General features: G+C 53.3%; 1 long non-coding RNA gene across 1 annotated transcript in view; it reads right to left on the bottom strand.

Annotated features, from left to right (window-relative positions):
* Positions 1 to 22805, bottom strand: part of LOC103784104 (uncharacterized) — an 80094-nt gene extending 57289 nt beyond the window's left edge. The window contains exon 1 of the long non-coding RNA XR_010112432.1: positions 22648 to 22805. This is a non-coding gene — a long non-coding RNA (uncharacterized LOC103784104). The remainder of the gene's footprint in view (positions 1 to 22647) is intronic.
* Positions 22806 to 23090: the final 285 nt, after the last annotated feature.

Here is a 23090-nt window from a genome sequence, read left to right on the forward strand (position 1 = left end):
CTGAACCCCTCTCAGCCATGAGTCATTCCCAGCAGTCTGCATGAGCCAAGGCAGCAAACCCCATCCCACAGCCTGCAGAGAGCCTGGGACAAACTGCATGACCGGCCAGATGCAGGTGCCCAGCACAGGAGCATCCAGCCTGGTCTGGATGGGAAGACTGAATCTTGGATCTTCAGAAATCCCGGCTTTGGTTTCCCAAACACTGTCTCTTCCCCACCCCCACCTCCCGGCTCCCTCCTTGCCCGGCTCACTGGGATTGTGGTGCATTTCTCATCTTTACCTTGTCTCTCACCCAGACCTCCTCGAAGCATCCTCGGGCCCTTCGGGACTCAGCTCAAATATCTTCCACCCTGGAAAGTCCCCTGTTCACCTTTTCACACCCTTGGCTGCATAGGCCCGCACCTCTTCCTTGTTAGACAGGGAGCTGCAAAGAGCAGCCGGGACTCCATTTCATCCTTTTCTGTCCCCTAACAGTCAGAGCAGCGCCTGGCCCATAGGATGCGCTCGTGATAGTGTTTCCAAAGACGGATCCAGCCAGGAGTTAGCTAAAACCACTCAGACCCTAATAACCAATATTTGCTGGTCCCAGCTGCTGACAAAGTCCCAACTATTCCTGGACAGGCCAAGGAGGCTCTCTGCCTAGTACAATGACCTGCTACAATGACCTGGTATCACACTCCCCAAGGACCACACGCAAATGGCACCACTGATGTGCCTGAGCCTTCAAGGTGCCTCAAAGCTGTATAGTGGTGTGTGGTAAAAAGCAGAGAAGGCTTCTTACTCCCCTTCTGTTCCTCTCTGAGAACATCCAAAACAGAGCTGCTGTGCCCGGCATCTTTTAGAAGGTTAGAAGACAGTGTGTGGTCAGTGTGGGGGACTGATTTCAACATCATTCCACCCCCTGCTGTGTGCCTTACTGGCCTGCAGAGACAGGAAGAGCCAAAAAACTACATTTCCCAGTCTCCTCCCCTGCTGTTGGGATTGGGATATAATTCGGGTTTAGCCAATCAGATGCACGTGCATGAAATTTGGAAGGCTGTGCTTCTGCAGCGCCAGCTGCTTTCTGGGAATAAGAAGGGGTGTGTGTTGTTGTTGTTGTTGTTGTTGTTGTTGTTGTTGTTGTTTTGCTGCAGTACGGGCAGAGGGGGTCAAGAGGAGAGACACAGTGTGTCTGGCTCCTAGCATGGACCCCAGCAGGTGCAGTGTGGAGCTGGCAGCAGTGGCAGCCTCCTGATCACACTGCAGTGTGGTTCTGGGGCTGGTGACCTCACGATTGCCAAAGAGGCAGCAGCTCCCTTGGTGGCCCAGTTCTGCAGTGTGACTTTGAGAGCTGTTCCTGAAAGCTCCACCTCAAGCCTATGTCTTCGACCCTGCCAATAGTTGTGTAGCCATTTCATACTCTGTGATAAGTCCCTTTCACTTAAACCAGTCAGAGCAGATTCTGTTCTCTGCAACAGAATCCTGATGGACACACAATGCTTTATATCCTAGTCCTATACAGAGCCACACAGCTCTTGGTAGCAGACTGAGACTGGGCCCAGGGTCCAAGCTCCTTGAATAAGGCCTGACTGTGCATGTGTGCACGTACCAGGGAGGCAGGGGGCTCATCCGGCCCCATCCTCCCCTGGCCCCACAGCGGGCACTCACAGAATTCCTGAGGAGAAGACAGGGAGAACCCAATGCCTGTGGAAGTTTAAACAGCAGTGTGTGGGCTCAGCAAGCACGCCAGGGCTACCTGGCTAGGCATGCTAGGGGCTTGGAGCAGAGTTCAAGTGCCAGGGAATGGAGCCGATCTGTAGGTTTGGACAGAGGAAGTGGAGGCTGGGATGGTGGGCTTCCTGTGGCCTGCTCTCTTTCAGACCCAGATATGAGTCTACCAGGGAGCTGGGCCAGAGCAAATCCAGTGACAATCATCAGCCTGGCTTAAAACGGCCCTTGTCCTACGACTGTCCACCTGACTCTCTCTTCCCTTTGAATAAGTTCTTTTCTGGGAGTTTCTTTAGATCTTATGCATGTCTGAATTCCATCCAAGGAAGGTAAATAGATTCTCATTTCATCTCTCAACTCTGATCAGTTAGTAGTGACGACCTGGACCAGTATATGAGAAAAAGTGTGAGGCTACTTCTGGACTCGGAAGGGGAAAGTGCTAGGATTGGCTAGTGATGCCTACCGTGGGTGCAGAAGCAGATATTGAAATGTGCATGCTGTGTGATCGCTTACATATTTGAGGGAGAAATGAACAAAGGTGCTTCCTGCTTAAGGCAGACTGGGATTCATCTAGCCATACACTCCCCAGACAGCTCCTGGCCCTGATGCCACCCCAAAGGTTCCTGATACCACCCACCAATTTCCCCAACTCAGCATTTGTTCACTGGCGCATTTTATCAACTATTTCCAAAGCTTACTGATTCCTTTTCCCCAATGTAAGCTCTCTCCAACTCTTATAGTCCCCTACCCTGTGCTCCAGGTTCACACTAACTCTCACGCCCACCGGGGTTCTGATCTCTTGGGAGCTGACCTCAGGAAAGAGCTGAAGCTGATAGGGACTGATTCCTTGAACTAAAGTAAGTGCAACCCCCTCCAGGAACATTCCTGACCTCTCAGGCTCCCCATAGGCCCTCCCTCTGTGGTCTTGCTCACTGTCTCTGGTGCCCAATCAGTGCTGGGCACTCAGTAAGCGCTTGATAAGCCTGTGGATCAGTGAGAGGATACTCAGAAGTTTGGGAGTGACCTCACCAACCACTGGCTTCCCTTTTCCCATCCTTGCCTCCTGCCTATTCCCGTACTCAGATACCTTTGTTGACACTGACATTTGGCTTCCCAAATCTCCAGGAAGCCTGCACGCAATGGGGCACCCTGCATCCCATCTGAGTCACCACTGAACCCAAATCTGGCCTGCTGCAGAAGCTAGCTGCTGGGTGGGACAGAAAATTGTGCCCTTTGAGGGGCTCTCAGGCTCCCCTTTGAGGGAAGGCAGCCATCTCCTGGGCACTGCAGAGGTCAGAGTGGGTGGTAAGCCATTTTTCAGGGAAGAAAACAAGCCCTGAGCCCACCCCACGACATCCCTACTCGGTTCTTGCTCACCCGCCACACTGTTTCTGCTAAAGGAAAACAGATGGTGTGGTTAATTGGGATGTCTTAGCGGGCTCTGGTCCTCATTAAGGCTGAGGGTGGGGACAATGAGTGATATACCAGGTCATAAACAGCGGCTCAAGGGGGCAGGTGCCCTGATGCTTACAGCCCCAAGGACTGAGGGAGTAGTGGACAAGGCCACTGGTCTTGGGCAATGGGATCAGGCTGGAGTCCAGCCTCTCCCTGATCACTGGGCTCTGAGCCCAAGGCAGAGCCCAGTGACAACTCCTGGGGGGTCCAGATGCTCACAGCTGGAGAAAGTGAACATTGACTGGGGTGGCAGTGTGGGGCCGGGTGAAGGCAGCAACTGCGGAGGAGCAAAGAAGCCCAGGGAAGGGTGGGCAGGAGCTGCTGGAGTCAGAGAATGCCCTAGAGGCAAATCTGGGGCCTGCCTCTTCCCGCCAGAGTACCAGAGCCTGACTCAGATAGCCCAGCCCCAGAACCCCACAGAGGGACATGAAGGGAAGGCACAGCCATCCCTCTCTCCAGGGGGCCCCACACTAGAGAGAGGCAGTGGTTAAGAGCCAGGCTATCTGGGTTCAAGCCCTGGTTTTGCCAATCACTAGCTATGTGATGCTAGGCTACTGCCTCAATCCCTCTGTGCCTCAGTTTCCCTGTGAAATGGGATAACAATCCCCCTAGATAATTGCAGTCGTTAATGAACTCAGAGCAGCACCTGGCACACAGTGCTATGTGTTCCATTTAGGTTATTATTCTTAAGGCAAGAATCCCTGTGTTGGTGAAATGTGGGGGATACTCACTCCTCCCTGTCACCAGCAACAGCAGAGTCTCCTGGAAGTGTCTCCTTGCATAACCATCCTTCCCAACCTCTGAATCACCTCCCTCACCCCGCCAGCATCCCCAAGTGATGGGAGAGACAAGGGGTCCAACCGAACCCTGCCCAGAAAGTGAATGCGCCAGATGCATATTTTTATTTTTCTTTATTTTTTTGAGACGGAGTCTCACTCTGTCGCCCAAGTTGGAGTGCAGGGATGCGATCTCGGCTCACTGCAACCTCTGCCTCCCAGGTTCAAGCAATTCTCCTGCCTCAGCCTCCTGAGTAGCTGGGACTACAGAAGTGTGCCACCACACCCAGTTAATTTTTTGTATTTTTCAGTAGAGATGGGGTTTCACTGTGTTGGCCATGATGGCCTCGATCTCCTGACCTTGTGATCTGCCCGCCTCGGCCTCCCAAAGTGCTGGGATTACAAGTGTGAGCCACTGTGCCCGGCCGAGCCAGCTGCATTCTGAGGACAGTAATTATTGGGCACCTGCTGTGTGCCAGGCCTGATGCTGATGTTTTATCTGCACTTGCCCCATTTAGTCTTCAAGGTAGGTATCGCTCTCCCATTACACAGATAAGAAAGCTGAGGCCTAGAGATGAGTGTCCAAAGTCACCCAGAGAGCAAACAGGGAAGCTCGGGTTGGAATTCAAGACTCCCATCCCTCAGAATCTGTGATCTTTCCACAGGAGCAGGGTGTGCTCCTTGGCCGTTAATGTCACAAACACTGGGGGGGCTTTTTTTTAATGCAGCATCCTAAGACCCTCCCTAGAGCTAGAGAAGCAGAGTCTCTGGGTGGGATCCAAGAGTCTACCCCTGAATAAAATAGCTGCCTCTGGCCTTGGACCTCCTTTAACCTAACACAGCCCCTATTGCAGACAACTGGACCCTGAAGAAGGAGAAAGGAGATGGAGCCCAGTCAATCTGCATGCTTACCTCCAAGGGGATGGATGCAACACCACTTCTGTGCCCCCTTCATCCCCAGGATCCCTCGCTCTCTCCTGGTGCTTGGGCCCCAACAGGCAGAGTGGGACAAAGGAGGGCAAGGAAACATCTCCAATATGTTTTCCAAAGCACGGTGGGTGAGAGGAGCAAGAGGGTCAATGGGGCCTACCTCCTCTGTCCATTGAGGGATGCAAGTGAAATGCGGAGGGACTGATACCCTGGACAGTACCCAGGGACTCCATCAGCTGGGGGCGGAAGACCAGTTCTGGGGGTGGGGGAGGTTCTTTCAGACTGGCCCTGCTGCCTGCAGCACAAGGAAGACCCTCTGTCCACTCCTACATCTCCCCCAAACCCCCATGGATGTGATTGGACAGCCGCCCCAGGCACTCTGTGCTGCGGGGGCAGCAGACGCTTGGTCCTCAGTGAGGAGTGGAGAGGGATCAGCATACATCACATCACACTTGGCACAGCCCCCATTGGTGGGCAGCATGCCACCGTGTTGGTGAGCTGTCTCCCTGCAGAGCCTTCACAGGCGGCAAGGGAGGGGCTTCCAGGGGAATCACTGCCTATCAGGAGTGGCACAGCCCCAGGAAGCCCCCCGGACCATCCCTAGTTCCTGCCTTGCCTGGGCCCAACCGGAGCTGGGCTGAGGAAGGGAAAAGGGAGAAGGGCACTGGGGCTGGGAGATGAATTCCAGGCTGGGCCATGCTGGGGACCTCAGGCCACAACCAAGGGCTCGATCCCAGAGGGAGAGGCCTCCCACTAATCATATTCAGGTGACTGGAAGCTCTGAGGCTCTGGACCCTGCTTCCTGGAGATGTTAGGGAGGAGTCCCTTGGCTCTGGGCCAGTCCACAGACTTCTCCCCAGAGGCCCAAGGGCTGTTGGTGGGGGGATAGAAGACCCACTATCAACTCCCACGTCCACCCACACCCAAATAATGCCTCAGTCTACAAGAAGCCAGGTCCCATAGAGTTGAGGGAGCTCACAGTCTGAAGGAGGAGACACTTCCTGCTGTCTGGGATCTGCCAGTCTGAGGGCAGAGACGTAGCCACTCCCTTCCAGAACATCAACCTCCCAGTCTCCTCATAGTCTCCAAACAGGACTAACACTCTTCTGTCATCCCTATCATCCTGATCTCAGTCCTTCCAGACTCAAATCACTGCCCTCCTCATCCTCAGAGCCTTCCTGGATGACCACACAGCCCCAATCCTCCACACTGGCACTCCTAGAGCAGTTAATTTGGTGGTGGACAGATAATTCCTAATGGCATGCAAAGAACTCACATTTCCTAGGCACCACCTGTACCAGAGGCCTGGTGGCAGGACCTTGATCATGCAAACATGACATATGATCCAGGCATGCAGGGAGCTTCCAGTTCAGGAACATTAGGATGGACCAAGAAGATACAGTGAACTGTCAGTTAAACATCATCTTTTCCCAGACATTTCTGTGTGTGTGTGCGCGCGTGCGCGTGCGTGTGTGTCCCCAGCTAGGCTGGGACTTTGTTAGAGCAAGACAGGAACTGAGCTTAAATATCAGGCCACACCCCCATCTAAACTAAGTCCCTAGGATATTCTCCCAGAGCCCCATGTAATTTTCCCTCTTGGCACACATTACAGTTTGTAATTCTTTTTGGTGTGACTATTGCTTTAAGACTCTCCTTTTCCAGGCTCTATAAGAGCAGCTGAGTCCATGGCTTCACCCGTGTATCTTGAGCACCTGGCATATTTGATGACTGAATGAATGATTTGAATGAAAGCACCACATTCCTATTCATGCCCTTGCCCCTAGCACACAACCTGTAGGTGCTCAGTGCTCAGATTTGGCAGGATGGCAAAGTAAAAAGAAGCCCATCTTGCCACAGCTGGGAATTCAAGGTCAACCCCAGAGCAATCCCAAGGCAGTTCATCAAGGAAGACTTCCTGGTGGAGGAGGACATGGACTGAGGACTTTCAGCCTCACATCTGTTCTTCCAGTTCATCATCTGTTTCTGGCAGGAACTCCTGAGGACAGAGGTTACGTCTGGGTCTCAGGGCCATCCCCAGCACACCCCCATTCAAGCTGCGCATGACCTGCCCCACTGTCGACAGCCAGCTGTGACTCACAACTCCTGAGCCTTTCCTCTTGGCCAGAGATCGTGGAGTAGATATTACAGTAACATTACTAACCACAAGTAGAGGCGGTGACCGTACTTACGCTCAGAGCACCTCCCCCCACCCCTGAGACCAGAGCAATGACCTCACACTCATGTTCGGCAGCAAGCACGGACAGTCCTGCCCGGAGGCAGGGGGATGGCCCACATGGCCCTGGTCTTCCGGAGAAGCCCAGCGTCTGGCCTCTTCCCCTCAGCGCTGGTCACATTCTCCCCACCTTCCCCTCCAAGCAGCCCACCTGGGGTAGGTGCTGAGTCCCCTGCTGCTGCCTCGCCTGGGTGAAAGCAGAGTAAACAGTCCCCCTCTCCCCCGCCTCCCTGGGGAGGGCTGGAGGAAAGAAAGGGAAGTGACAAAAGCTGCCCTATCCCTGTCCTTCCTCACTGCTGGGTCTAGGACACTTATTCTGGGGAAAGTGGCGTCTGAGGATGTGGCTGCAGTGGCCAGTTGCTGGCGCCAGCAGAAATCCCCAAGCCCGTCAGTAGACTCTGTTCAGACGCGTTCGCTGACCATGGCACTGAGTAAGTGCTGAGGAGACACCTGAGGACCCAGGTCACGCCCCTGCCTGCCCTCTCCTCCCAGACAGGCCCCTCCTAGGGCTCAGACCATTCCAGTTCCTCTTGTCAGACCCTGAGAAGGCCCAGGGCATCCACCCCTACAGGGAAGGCTCAACAGGAAAGAAAGAAACACACAGGAACTGGGCTCAGAGCCCAGCTGCGTGCTCTTGGGCAAGTTACTTAACCTCTTTAGGCCTCAATTTCTCAACTATAAAATGGGACTAAGACTAGCTGCCTGTTGAGCTGTTGTGAGATAAGTGAGTGCACTGGCCTGGATCTGCAGACGGTGGACAACAGCCAACGGCAGCCGGATGTGGCATTGTGCTGCTGCCTTTAGCAGCTCCAGGCAGTAACTACTGAGTATCAGGGAAGAACTGAGACCTCAGAGAAGGGAGAGAACCAGGATTGCTTGAGGCAGGGCGTTGGGAAGGCCCCACTTACCCTCTGGCAATTGCAATCTAAAAGGAACAAAGAGGCTTTGTGGCAGATCCTGTCTCCTAATATCCATTCCTCGTTTATTTCCCAACTTTTAGCCAGACCCCCATGGAATAAAGACTATACTACCCAGCTTCCCTTGCAGCTAGGTATGGCTAGATGACTGAGTTCTGGCCAATGGAATATAAGTGTGTGACTTCTAGGAAGCTTCCTTGAAGGGAAGGGGCATGTCCTTCTTCAGGCTTTCTTCTTCCTTCCTGCTGGCTGGGGCTCCAGCAGCCATCTTGGGCAATGAGGTGACCCTGGAAATGGAAACCACACCTAGCAGGTCAGAAAGATAGAAGGAGTCTCTGACCACATCCCAGAAATATTTTACATGAGCAAAAAATTCACTATTTATCTTGTGTAAACCAAAATTTAACTGATACAAGCTTCTCCTCTGGTGAAATAATCTCGACTCATGTGTGGCTGGGCAGAGTAGGATGGATGAGGTGTCTAGAAGAGAAGAGTTACCAGGGGTGTGATGTCCCCATCCAGGAGCACTTCCTCCTACTTGCCCTGTGAGGTCAGGAGGAACCCTGTTGGGAGGACTTGGCTCCAGGAGGATGGATGGATGGATGGATGGATGGATGGATGGATGGATGGATAGATGGATGGAAAGGAGGGAAGAGCCCAGGTAAATGCATGAGATGAGGAGAAATACCTAGAAGGAGGAAATACCCTGGGAAAACACTTCAGATGACAGAGAGCCAGGCTAGGGGTGTGGGGATAGCAGAACAGGATGGCCTACCTGACTCACTGCCCAAGTCGGACTCTCAGTTTTCCCACCTGTGCTTTGGGAATGGGCCTTATCGCCTCACTCAGGGCCAGCGTGAAGTGATTCAAAAACCAAACCAAAACTAAACAGAGAATCAGTGTAGCATTAAATCCATTGTCAGCCCAGACAAAACCCTTCTCTGTGCCTGGGATTCCTATAAAGTAAGGATAACCGTGGACCCCACCTCAGCTGGCTGTTGTGAGTATTCAGCGAAAGGGCTACTGTAACGTGCTCATCACAGTGTCTGGCACAAGGCAAGTGCTCAGTAAGCAGTCAGTGCTATTATTGCTGCTGTTGAAATCCTGCCCTGGGGTGTGAGGAACAAGAAGCTGCCACTTGATTGGTCTGTGGCATGAGTTAGGGAAAGAAACCTGGACTTCTCACTCCAGAATAATATCTCCAGCGCTTTGGGGACCGAAAGGACCAGGTAATGCCTTGGGAGCACCACCCCATAAACACACATCAGGATCCTGACGGCATAAGATGGAATGGGGGTAGTAGGGAGACCTGGCAGGGTGGGGGCAGCCAAGGCTTAAGTTTTGGTACCACTGCCTGGGACCCCTGGAGGGACAGCTGTCAGGTCAGGCCCTGACCCCCAAGCTCTCCTCCTTGGCCAGGCCAGGTCCACATTTGGTCACAAGAAGCTGGCAAGAGGCCAGACAGGGCCACAGAGGCCATGGAGAGGGCAAACACAGGCCCGACGGAAAGGGGGAATAAATCGGGCTTGTTCTGCCTGGGCAAGAGCAGGCTCAGGGGTGACATCAACGCCATGATAAGCAGTTAGATGAGTTAATGCCCAGGGATGCTTTTCCTAAAGTTCCCCAGAGAAAGTTGGGGGTTAAATGATGAGTGTGTTGGCAGATTCGTACCCTCAAAAAATTACGAGCGTGACCACTGTTAACAATGAGCAGGGACTTTAAGAGGAGAACTAAGGAGCTGTCATTTCTCTCTGGAGAAGTGAAGGAGAAGAAATGATCTTACATTAAAGTAAACATGATTCCGGATGACCTAAGGGAGAATTCTGACTGCCCATGACATGAGCTCTCTGTGCGCAAGGAGCTGTGGACTGAGTCCAGAACTGAATAGGGCACACAGCTTCAGTGGCCTGTCCTGAAACCCCAGCACAGCCTCCAAGTTCTGGGCTTCTGTTCCCACCTGTGTTAAATCAGACAAGGTAACGATTATGGATAGGGATTTAGGAATCATACAGAGATCAGTTTGAAGGCACTTTGGACAAGTTACCTAACTTCTCTGTCCTTTGTTTCTTCCTCTGTTTGGAAGAAAAAAAAAAACAGAACTGGGTGCAGAGGGTTGCTGGGAAGATTAATTCAGTGGATGCCAGCTTAGAGCCTGGCACCCAGGACGAGCTCCATAAATATTCTGTAGTGGGACTATTTTTCTCCTGTCTGGGCAGGGATTGGACAGTATCTCTTGAGTTCTTTTCAAGTCTAGAATGCCTTGACTCCACAGTCCTGTGACTCACTGATTCTGCTTCTGGGGTCTGAGGACTGGGATGAGTTGGTTGCACAGCTCTGCCCTGCAGGGCCCAGGCCCAGCACCTGGACATAGCCCAGCCTATAGTCTGCACCATTTTATTTCTACCAGTGGACTTCGCCTTGCCCATCATGTGCCCTCAGCCTCATGGGCAGCCTTGTGGCCACAGGTGGCCCTGCCAGCTGTCCCTGACCTCTGCTCTGCACCTTCACCTGGAGCAGGGCAGTGCAAGCCCCTCCGGCTAACTCCTTCCTCACACCTACGTTCCCTGACAATGTCACATGCTGTGCAAGTTGGCAGGGCCAGAGGGGCCACAGATGCCAACACAAACACCATTCCTGTGGAGGGAGAAGAGCCCATGGGTGTTATTTTTAACCTGCTGATTAGAGGCCACAGCTCTGCCCCTGGGAGTCCTGGGACTAAGGGCTCTGAGGGGCATGTGAGTTGTCAGGCCTCACCTCAATGACTCCCAAGGGTATTGGGCTGCAGAAACCCCAGCCCTTCTACCACTTTGATGGAGAAGTGGGAAAGGGAGACACAGATCAAGACATGCCCCATCTTGTCCACTGGTTTCAACTGGGGCTGAACCCAGCCAGGAAGAGCAAATGTGCCACGAATCACAGAACATTAAACCTAGAGATGGGTCCTCTCCAGTCCCTGAGTTATACAGATAAGGAAACTGAGACCTGAGGGAGGAGGCCCAAAGTCACACTGCTGGTCAACACTAGCTTCCTACCCCCTTGCCCACCTGTTGTAGACCTGGAGTTTGACAAGGACATTTCTATAACTCTCCAAGGCCACATCCTGGGGGTCACCTTGCTCCACCCTCTGTCCAGGTGACCCATCTTGCCTCTGCCCTCTCCCCAGTCTGCCCTACCCCAATGGGCTGAGCTTCTGACAACCCCATGATGAGGGCCCCAGGCCCTGGCTCACCCTGCAAGGACTTCCTAAGTGCCCAAGCAGTGCCCCCTAGAGGCCAGTGGCAGCACTGGTCAGCACAGCGGGCAGCGCCATCATGGCTGGAGGCCCAGGCGAAGACGTGCAGGCCAGGGCGTGCCTGTGTGGGGGGAACAGGACCGAGCTTCTGCCAAGGGCCCGCTGCCGGCTGTTGCTGAGCTTGTGCTCGCCAGAGGGGTGGGGGCGGCAGGCAGACAATGGACCCCATGGCCCAGCCTCCTGGCCTTGGCCCCTTGAGCTGGGCAGGCAGCCGCTGGCCAAAGCAGCCGCCTCCATTGGTCCCTCACGTAGCCCACGTCCTGCCTGCTGGGTGGCCCTTATCACCGGGTACGTGCCAGAGTTCCACATGCCCACACTCCACAGTGGGGAGGGGACTGGGGGCCCAGGAGGAATGGGACCAGTGGGAAGTTAGGCTTCCTGTTTCCCTGCATCCCATTCCCAAGGAGGGGCTTGAGCAGGCCCTGAGTACCCCTTGATGAGTCTCTCGTTCTCAGAGAGATCTTAGCCGCATCTCGCCAAGTCCCAACTCTGAACAACTGTTCTCCCCTTGGACTGAAGGGGTTGGGTGGAAGAGAAGAAAGAAAGAGGCCAACAGCTTCATTTGAATGTTCTAGGTCACCAGTTCACAAATACCAACTGTTCCTCTTAACAAGCTTATACAAGAAGTAGTACTATACTATGCTTATTACTATCTGGGGAAACAGGCACAGAGAGGTTGAGTGACTTACCCACAACCATACAGCTGGTAGGGACAGAGTCAGGATTCAAATCCAAGCAGACCGACTCCAGAGCTAAACCACTCCTCAACAAAGCAGGGTCGTGACTGGCTGGTGCTCAGCCCTCTACCCCACAGAAATGATGGCTTTGGGGTCAGACAGACATGGGCTCAGGCCTGGAAATGCATGCTCTAGGGCCAGTGAAGGCCCTCTCTGGGCCAATGTTTCCTTACCTGTGAAATGGGTGCAGTGATGCAGTGAGGAAGGTACAGCCACATGTGCCTCACTGGTGGAAGCTGCTGCACAAATCCTCCTCCCCTTCACCCAGCAGAGCTCAAAGCCTCCTTTGACTGAATAATTAGAATGTCTTCTGCCTCGCTGCCTGAAGCCCACCATCCCAGCCTCCACTTCCTCTGTCCAAACCTACAGAGCGGCTCCATTCCCTGGCACTTGAGGTCTGCTGCAAGCCCCTAGCATGCCCGGCCAGGTAGCCCCGGCACGCTTGCTCAGCCCACGCACTGTTTAACCTTCCACAGGCACTGGGTTCTCCCTGTCTTCCCCCCGAGGAAGACTGTGAGTGCCCACTGTGGGGCCAGGGGAGGATGGGGCCGGATGAGCCCCTGCCTCCCTGTTATGTGCACACATGTACAGTCAGGCCTTATTCAAGGAGCTTGGACCCTGGGCCCAGTCTCAGTTGGCTACCAGAGCTGTGTGGCTCTGTACAGGTCCTTTCACGTCACTGGGGCTGTTTCCTCATATGTCAAATGGACATCTACATCCCGGCTGGTAAAGACACAGTGAAGCCACATCTGGGACACACCCCTCCCAGAAAACTTCCTCGTGATTTCTGCTAGCAGATTAGGACTACAGCGTGTGTGGGCAGGGAAGGGATCTGGCTGGGAGGACAGGAGAAATGGACATAGACGTCAGAGAAGGCAGGAAGCAGAGGGGTTTCCCCACCATGATGAGGCTGCCCAGGCAGGGGAAGAAAGGCCATGGGGGCTGAGTCACTGGCTGTGTCTAATCTGCTGCCTTCCCAGCCACTGACAATGAAGTGACCACAGGCGGATCACAGGAGATCACAGGAGGGAGGTGGCCAAACAGGACAAGAAAGGGAGCTGCAGGGACTCTAGAGGAAGCAGCCTGAGAGGCAAGGCTCAGCCCCTGCCCTCAGAGGGACCCTGAGCTGATGGGGTAGCAGACACAGCTGCTGCCTTCAGTGAGCTCCCAGTCTGACGGGGGAGACATTCTTTTCTCTCAGGAGAGAAAGGAGCTCTGCCTTCAGGGAACTCCCAATCTGACAGGGAAGTTTTATCACTTTCTGCCTTAAGGGAATTACAACTGTGACTGGGGACTCAGCCTCTGTTCGCAGGGAACCCCAGCTTGAGGTGTCTATGTCTGAGGGAGCAGGTGCCTGAGTGAGCGCTGTGCATTTGTGTGTTGACACCCTTCCTGGCTTCCTTCAGACCCTCCAATCTGATGGGAGAGACACAGCTCTGCTCTTAAGGAGCTCCTGTAAGATGGGGGAGACATAGTCCCCACATCAGGCGGCCACTAAAATGAAGGGGGAGACTTAGCTCCTGCCCTCTGTCCTCAGGGAGCCCTGTCTGCCCCCACGGGCACTCAGGTTAAGCATGCATGTGTGTGCACATGGGAATGCAGGCAGGCCCTGCTCTAGCCCTCTCAGGCACCACTCCCCACCATGCCCACCTGAGAACTCCTCAAAGTAAGGAAGGAGAATCCTTGTTCGCGCCCAGGCTAAGGGGGCTTCCACAGAGGGGCTTCTGGGAGCCTAGAAGACAGAGGGTGGGGGAGACAGAAGTGCTACCACATCTAGGGTGGCTGGGCTCACTGTCCTGAACAGCTGAGCTGCATCTGCCTTCCTCATCTCCAACTCCTGATCCCTGATACACCCCAGCCTCACATGTCCGCTGAGACGCAGTACATGGTATCTCCCACACGTATGCGCGGCTCCAGCACATGGGAGAGGGTGGCTGGGGCTTGGAGCTAGAAGGAGCCTCTTCTTTTCCTCCCCCTGGCCCTCATGTTGCCTTTCACACACCCACTCTGGGTGATGGGAGGGGAGTGACCAGTCCACCCCGAGTCACTATGACTTGGTCTCCCCACCTGGAACCCTCATACTCGGTTCACAGTCTCCATGAAGGGACAGTGAGCAGACAGGGAGTCAGCGGGGAGGAGGCCCACAACAAGTCGGGAGCTCCAGTTCACCCACTCAATTCCTTCCTAGGGCAGGAAACCTTCAGGAGAGCAGAGGACGGGGCTGGGTGGGAAAATAACATGCAAGGGAGGAAGCAGGGAGCACAGGGCATTTCCCCTCAAGTGGGAGTTCCCCGAGGGCAGGGCTGTGTCTCCCCTCAGACTGGGGCACCCTGAGGACTGGGCTGTGTCTCCCCTTAGACTGGGGCACCCTGAGGACCGGGTTGTGTCTCCCCTTAGACTGGGGCTCCCTGAGTCAGAGCTGCGTCTCCCCTCAGACTGGGGCACCCTGAGTCACGGCTGTGTCTCCCCTCAGACTGGGGCTCCCTGAGTCAGAGCTGCGTCTCCCCTCAGACTGGGGGTCCCTGAGTCAGGGCTGTCTCCCCCCTCAGACTGGGGCTCCCTGAGTACAGGGCTGTGTGTCCCTCAGACTGGGGCTCCCTGAGGATGGGGCTATGTCTCCCTCAGACTGGGGCACCTTGAGGATGGGACTGTGTCTCCCTCAGACTGGGGCTCCCTGAGGATGGGGCTGTGTCTCCCTCAGACTGGGGCACCTTGAGGATGGGACTGTGTCTCCCCTCAGACTGGGGCTCCCTGAGTCAGGGCTGTCTCCCCCCTCAGACTGGGGCTCCCTGAGTCAGAGCTGCGTCTTCCCTCAGACTGGGGCACCCTGAGGACCGGATTGTGTCTCCCCTCAGACTGGGGCTCCCTGACTCAGGGCTGTCTCCCGCCTCAGACTGGGGCTCCCTGAGTACAGGGCTGTGTCTCCCTCAGACTGGGGCTCCCTGAGGATGGGACTGCGTCTCTCCTCAGACTGGGGTTCCCTGTGGACAGGGCTGTGTCTCCTTCAGACTGAATTCCATGAAGACAGGCACTGTGTCAATCCCATCAAACTAGGTCAGAACTAGATCTCCTTTAGCATCTAAAACAGGCAACTCATCCACCATCCCCAATATCATCTGGGGGTTTTCAGACTGGGTGGGGTGGGGCATCTACTTCCCACCAGGCCACCCTCCTGAGGAAGGACAATCATGCTTACTGGCAGGGGCTTCTTCAGTGAGCAGCCTGTTCCCAGTTCACCCACTCACCCCTCTGGGTGGTCTCTCCCACAGTCTAGCCCCAGTCTCTCACGTTAAATCACCATGGGTAGCTGGGCAGGCGAGACCCACAGGATGTGTGGGCAGGGCCTGCCTGGGCCTGGTGGGGGGTGTATAGCTGAGAGCACAGGCATTTTGTAGCATGATCTCATGCCCACTGCCCTCAGCTAGGGGCTCTTCAGGACCATTTGAGCATGGGGAGTGGGCAGACAAGCCTGGGCAGCTATGCCCGTGGCCTGAGGAAGCCAAGCTTGGCAGGTTCCTGCTTCCATGAGTCCAAATCAGCACAGGAAGTGGGTCCCAACACCATTAGCTTTCCCTTATCCTATGCTGTAGCCACCTGGATTAGCAGAGGGAGAGGCCTCCTACCCCAGTGGGTCCCTGTGAGGGGGCAGCCCGACCTTACAGTGTATACATTTGGTAGTGAAGGAAGCAGGAAACAGCTGGACAGGCCTGGGAATCCCTCCCCACTCCCTAATCACCTTTCAATACGAGGAGCTGGGCTTTCCCAGCCCTCTATCCCCCACTCCTCCCTGCCTCCTCTTGACCTCCTGTGCCTTTTTCAGGGAAATAAAACACAGAGCCATGTGGAGATTGGGGCTGGACTTCTGTGCTCTCCTTTTTCCATTGACAACCCCATCTCCAGGCTGGCAGGATCAGAGTCGGTGCCTCCCACCTAACACTGACAATTGGGCATTGCCATGGCTGAGGGCACCCTAAGATATCAACCCCATTACACAGATGGGCAGACTGAAGTCTGAGGCTGTCACAGAGTCAGGACAGATCATGTCTTGGAGGTGATGCAGCCAGGCTTGTGGTCAATACCCACTCTGCCTGAGTCAGGGTAGCTCCTCTCTCGGCCAGACTGCGAGCTCCCTGAGCTCAGGGACTGGTCTCCAGCTTCCTGAAAGGGGTTTGCTGGGTAGGATTGAATGAGGGCATGCTATGTACTGACCTGTGCTGGTCCTGGGGTGGGGTTCTGTGTCCCCATCAGCCTAGCCAGTTTAGCTGCAGGGCCTCCTCACCTCTGGACCCTTCCTTGGCCACAGGTCTCCCTAGTTAGTTCCTGGAACCCAGACTTTCGGTGCCTGGGGAGGGAGGGTCTAGGGTGGCATGGGCAGCTGTGCATCCAGGCCAGAATGGGCCACCTGGAGAAGTCCCCAGGGCCTGGTGCAGGAGCCCGCTCCCCCAGCTGGCAGAAGGACAGGTGGAAGCCCACCTGCTGTCCCCTGCTTCTGGGTCCCAGTCAGTTGGCTGAGCCAGGCCCAGCTTGGGCAGGTTCTCCCACATCCAGTGCCCCCTCCCCGTCACCCCACCCTGGCCTGATCCCTTTTTCAAGTACAGTCTTTGCTCCAGCCAGATGTCTGAGCACAGTCTTGTTCCCAAGAAACCCATGCCCTGCCCCACAATCCTACTCATCCTGCCCTCTCTCCCTCCTGTCCCCATAGGAGCCATCTCCCCAGGGCCACTGGCTTACCACACTTCCTGCAGCGCTTTGACCCTCTAGGAGAGCAAGCCCCTCCCCAGTCCAGGGAAGGGTCTCAGCAGAGGCAGCAGGGAAGGGGCAAGGATCCAGCTTCCCCAGTAACCTAGCATGCCTCTGTCTTCCAGCAAGTCACCAAACCACTCTCCTATCTGTCCCTATTGTCAGCCTATCCCATCCCTCAAGGCAGCAAGTTCTTAGGTTGGCTTCCCACTGTGTGGGCAAACACGCGGCCTCACTCTTACTGGAAGCCAAGACTTGCTCCAATTGGGCTCGGCAGGAGAGAGTTCTCAAGAAGCCCAACCCTCAAATACATACTCTGTAACCTAGATGGAGGCTCTCACAGAACCTGCCAGATGCAATCACTAACCCTGCTTTACACACCTAAAGGTAGCTTTTTAAACTTTAAAAAATTTGTGATAAAATACACAAAACATAACATTTACCATTTTAACCATATTTAAGTGTACATTTCAGTGGCATTAAATACATTCACATTAAATACATTCACATTACATACGTTCACATTACATATGTTCACATTGTTGTGCAACCATCAACACCATCCATCTCCAGAATTCTTTTCATTTTACAAAATAGAAACTCTGCTCATTGAACACTAACTCCCCATCTCTCCAGCCCCTGGCAACCACCATTCTACTTTCTGTCTCTATGAATCTAACTACCTTAGTTACCTCATTAAAGTGGAATTATACAATATTTGTCCTTTTGTGATTTGCTGATTTCACTTAGCACAATGTCCTTAAAGTTCATCCCTGTTACAGCATGTGTCACAATTTTCTTCCTTTTTAAGGCTTAATAATATTCCATTGTATGTATGTACCACATTTTCTTTCTCCATTTGGGTAGCTTTTTTTATTTATTAACTACTTTTTTTTTTTTTGAGACGGAGTCTCGCTCTGTCACCCGGGCTGGAGCACAGTGGCTTGATCCCGGCTGACTGCAACCTCCGCTACCCAGGTTCAAGCGATTCTCCTGCCTCAGTCTCCAGAGTTAACTACTTTTTAAAAAAACCAAAGTAATATATTCTCGTGGCAAAAAGTCTGAACAGTTCAGAAACACATAAAGTGAAAAGTGGACTTTTCCATCCCTTCTCACTCTGGTCATGGACAGCCTTTTCTGGTGACTCTGAAATTTTAGAGGCAGAAGGGCTAACTGGTTTTTATCCATTTTTTACATATACAGTGACATACTCCTCATCAGTACTTCTCAAACATGAGTATGCATCAGAATCATACAGAGAACATGTTAAAACCACAGACTGCTGGGCTCCATCCCTAGTGTTTCTGATCCCGTAGTTCTACGGTGGCCCAAGATTCCAGGTTTCTTTTTTGTTTGTTTTTTCAGACAGGGTCTCTCTCTGTCACCTGGGCTGGAGTGCAGTGGCGCCATCTTGGCTCCCTGAAACCTCCACCTCTCAGGCTCAAGCGATCCTCCTGCCTCAGCATCCCTAGTAGCTGGGACTATAGGCTAATTTTTTGTAGAGAGGTTTTGCCATGCTGCCCAGGCTAGTCTTGAACTCCTGGGCTCAAGCAATCCTTCTGCCTTGGCCTCCCAAAGTGCTGGGATTACAGGCATGAGCCACTTCAACTGGCTGAAGATTCTGGATTTCTAATAGGCTCCATGCCCATGCTGGCAGAGGGCACACCCTTCATGGAGTAGCACCACCCAAGCAATGTCTTGCCACTTGCTTTTCTACTTAGTGAATATCAACACACAACCTCAACCTCACTCTTTTCAACCACTGCATACTATTGGTGTTTGGATGCATCATAACATATCCAATCCGTGCCCTATTAATGGACTTAATGTTGCTTCCAGTTTTTCAGGTTTGGAAGCAAAACTGCAATGAACACACTTGTATGTATACTTTGAACACTTGTGACATTTATAACAGTGCATCTGATAAATTCCTAGACATGGAACCCTCGAGTCCATGGTTTGTGAATTAATTCTTCTCATGTATACTGCCAATCCCCTTCACAGGTGCAACTGTCCTCCCCCCCAGCTCTGAGGATGTCTGTGTCCACACAGTGAGGGGTTGCCCATTTTAGTTGTTGTCAATCAAATTGGCGAAAAGAGAATCTTCTCATGTCTTCATTTTGATTTCTTCTATTTTGACTGAGGGTGAGCATTTTCACCTGCTTGTTAACCATTAGTATTCCCTTACCGGTTTATGTGCTTTGCCCATTTTTCTATTCGTTTTTATTTTCGTTATTGACTTGTAAAAACTCATCGGTCATCTATGTTAAAAATATTTTTTCCAGACGGTTGTCTTTAGAATTCAGGATATTACATTAAAAACACATTTTTTTTTCAGAGATGGAGTCTCACTGTGGTGCCCAGGCTGGCCTCAAATTCCTGGGCTCAAGTTATCCTCCCACCTCAGCCTCCCAAGTAGCTGGGACTACAGGCATGTAACACAACACCCTACGTCATATTTTAATACAGCCAATTTTTAAAAATTATTTCCCTTTGTGACTCCTAGGTTTTGTGTCAAACTTTCCCCAATCCAAGAACATACACTTTTAGACTTTCGGATGTTTTCTTCTAGTAATTTTATGGTTTCCTTTTTACATTTAAATCTTTACTCCATCTGGGATTTATTTCAGAATAAGAGATGAAGTGGGGAGCTGGATTTCTTTTTTTTCCCCCTTAACAGCTAACCAGTTGTCCAATTTGATTGAATAATTCATCTTTTCTCCTCTGATCTAAAATGTCACTTTATCATATATTTAATTTCCATTTGTTCACGGGTGTGTGTCTGGCCTCTACTCTGCTCCTTTGATCTGCCTGTCTGTTCCTGTGCCAGTACCCAACTATTTTATTATTGGAGCTTTCTACAACATTTTAGTAGCACTAGTCGTCCCTTATAATACTTCTTTTTCAGGACTTTCCACGCTCTTTTTGCATGTTTATTTCTCCAGATGAACTTTAATATAATTTGTCAAGTTCAAAAGATCTTGTTGTTTTTCACATCTTCCAACAGATGTGATTTTCGGACGTCTCAGCCCACAGCCAAACAGAAACAAGTTGAGAATAGGGTGGGTTTGGTGGTCTGCCTTGGAGGCAGGCAAAGTGATGGTAACAGAAGTGATAGTTTATACGGAGAGAGTTGATGAAGTGATAAAGTACTATAAAAGTAGACACAAGAACTATGAAAATGTAGCCTTCATGGAATGAGCCGTTGGTGTGGGGCCAAAAAAGGCCTTGGATTTTCACTGTATTACAACCAGGATACTGATGGACCCTTGTAACCACAACCCTGAGTCATGAAGACTCACATGTTCTGTAACCTCTGATTAAAAGCCCGGAAAGCGTGTAATATCCACTAGTGATTCCTATCCAAAATATCTCTTTTTAAGGTTTCAGCTATTAATGTCTGGAAAACTAGTATGAAATGGTTCATTCTTGGATGGTGACATAAACATGACATGTTACTGGCCTCTTTACAGTTTTCTCAAAGCCCACCTTCAAATTCCAAGGAGCTGCCAGCTCCGGGATTTGAATTCACTCTATCCATGGAAACAAAGCTGAGGGAAATGTCCCCAGACTTTCAGCCAGTTCAAACACAATAATAAAGAAAGGTTTATCTCATACATGCCTCCAACATATGAGGCATGTTATAGGCAGATTATATTTTAATCCTCAACAGCCCCGCTGGGTGAATGCTGTACTCCCATTACACAGAAAACTGAGGCTCAGAGGGGTCAAACAACTGGGGCCAGTTTAAGTTAGTACGTGACAAAGAGCTCTCAGCTACCTCCACCTGCACATTCCACAGACCAGTCCCCTTCAGTTCACTCCCACAGGGAGGTTCAAAACACCACCGACCCCATTCAGACATCCCTTTGCAAGGCCCTGCCACCTGTCTTGCCCAATGCCCACCTAGCCAGGAGAGCCAGGATGCACAGTGGGGAAGGTGGAGTGAGGTGCCAACGTAGCCCATCCAGGGAAGGAAGACAGCCCCCCCCGGCCACCCACTTGCCAGTGGCCCAGGTGGCAGGCCAGCCACTTGCCAATCCCCTTCCTGATCAGGGATTCAGGAAGTGAAGAGAGTGCCCCTGAAAGTCAGGAGACACCTCCAAGATGAAGGCCCTGCCTGCCATAGCCTGACACAGCCTCCCTGTACTCCCTGGGTTGTCCCAGGACGCAGACTCTGTGCTTACCATACCACACCTTTGTCAGTGGTGTGGGCAGGGCCCAGCAGAGTCCTGGACACCCCAGGGAGTAGGAGCTGTGCAGGTGACATAGGAGGGGGTGAAAGGGAAATGAACTCCCTTGGGAGTTCCCCATCCCAGAGGAAATAAAAGTCAAAGCACTCCTTTGTTTTTTCTTCCCAAGCCCTTATAAGGGGCTTTATGGGGGCTTGCCTAGGATTGAGGTGCAGCAGAGGCGGGCGGGTGAGGGCCTCCAGGCTGAGAGATCCTGGGGCAAAAGTGAAACTATATGGTCATGAACACGGGCATGTTCTGAACTCTGTAAACCCCTAGCCCAGGACCTGGCTGACTATACCATCCGTCACCCGGCACCCCGTAACAGAAGACCCTACTACGCGCAGAGGACAGTACTATTGGGGTGGCAACTGAAAAGGGTCCTGGCTGGAGGCGGGGTTTGCTGGAGGGGTAACAGAGCGTGCGCGGAGTGGAGAGGGTACGGAGGCTCACCGCCCAGCATCCCCAACCCCGGCGCTCAGAAGAGCGGCGCGCTCCGGAGCTCGGCGCGCGCGATCAAAGCCGGCGCCGCACGCGCACGCGCGCCCGCAGCCGCTCCCCCGCCCGCGCGGCTCCGGCTCCCGCGCGCGCGCACTTGAGGCCTCCCTTGTGCGTCTCCTCCATTCGCTACGTGCAGAATGGTCCGTCGGCAGCAGCTGCAGCGCTGGGTGGGAGGGGGAGGGGAGGGGGAGGCGGCGCCCAGGTCTCGGGGAGGGGCCGCGGCGGCCCTGGAGATAGAGGGGTGGGGGCGAGGGGGTGGGCCCCCGCAGCGGGGAGGACAGAGGGAGAGTCCGGGTGGGCTCGATGCTCAGCCTTCCCCCTCCCCCGCTCCCGCTTCTCTCTGCAAGGCCATTACGGCCATCTCCCGGCCTGAGCCTCCTGGAACCAAGCCGACCAAGAGGGGTTTTCTCCGTGTTGTCTCGTCCCCCAAGCCCAGAATCCAGACCCAAGAAAGAACCACTCCTGCTGACCCCTCCTCCCGCTACCCGTCCCAACCGCATTCCCAAGCTTTCGTGGAGGTGACCCAACAGCAAGCACTTCCCCACTCCGCCTTTCATGGGGTGGGGTCCCTAAGAGGTACTGCAGACTAACTCCCCTTTTCATCTCTTATCCCACCTGGAGGAAGAGGCATGGCCAGGATGGACACCAGAGCACATTTCCCAGCATTTCCAAGGGGAAAGGGCAGCATCTCAGCATGCAGACTCCAACATGGCCACAGAAAGGTCGAGTGGCGCAGAGGAGCAGGCTGCTGCCCAGGCCCCTAGGGCCACTTCCAAAGGAGTGTGACCACGACTAGGTTGCTGTGGACTCACTCGCATTACAGGGCTGCGCCCTATACACCTGTTTGTAAAGGGTCCTCCTAGAATGTAATGGTGAGGGACCACCAAGCGGTGGACCAAGGATTCCAAACAAACCAGCTCCCTGCCTTGCCAGGAAACCAGATGTGGCCCAGATGTCCATAGCAGTTCCTCCCACAGGGTGGGACACCAGCTATTCTGTGCAACCCCTCCCAACCCTTCTTCCAGGGTCAGGGAGGAAAGCTGGCAACCTCCGTTGTCCCTTCCCATTTGGGTTGCTAGAAGGGAGCAACTCACTCATCCTCCTCTTCCTGCCAAGAGCCACCTTACCTCTCCAGCAGCCACCTAGGTTCAACCTGTGGTCTAACCTCAAGCCCTCTGCTGACAGGTTAAGTCAAGATCGCCGGGAAGGAAGGCGTCCAGTTTCATTACACACACATACGTACACACACACCCGACACCGACCCACGCGCCTGGGCTCTGCACAGTGGCTAGACCCCAAAAAGCCGATTATTCTGTTCCCTCCGTGGTGGCCTCAGTCTTTTGGCGGCGCCCTCTGCTGGCCACTAGGAAGTGCAGGAAAAAACAGTCTGCCCATAGACGCTTGGTGGATCTGGGAAAGGGGACAAGAGGCAGAGAAACAAGTGAAAAGTGGGAGCTGAGAGCAGCGCTGGGCTGGCCACAAACAAGCGAGGCATGGTGACGCCTTCCTGGAGGTGGGGAGTTTTGAGCCAGCTTTCCATGGGCCTAGGGAGACAAGCCGAGCTGGCAGA

The sequence above is a fragment of the Pan paniscus genome, chromosome 5 (assembly GCF_029289425.2).
Source record: "Pan paniscus chromosome 5, NHGRI_mPanPan1-v2.0_pri, whole genome shotgun sequence".
Lineage (NCBI taxonomy): Eukaryota > Metazoa > Chordata > Mammalia > Primates > Hominidae > Pan > Pan paniscus.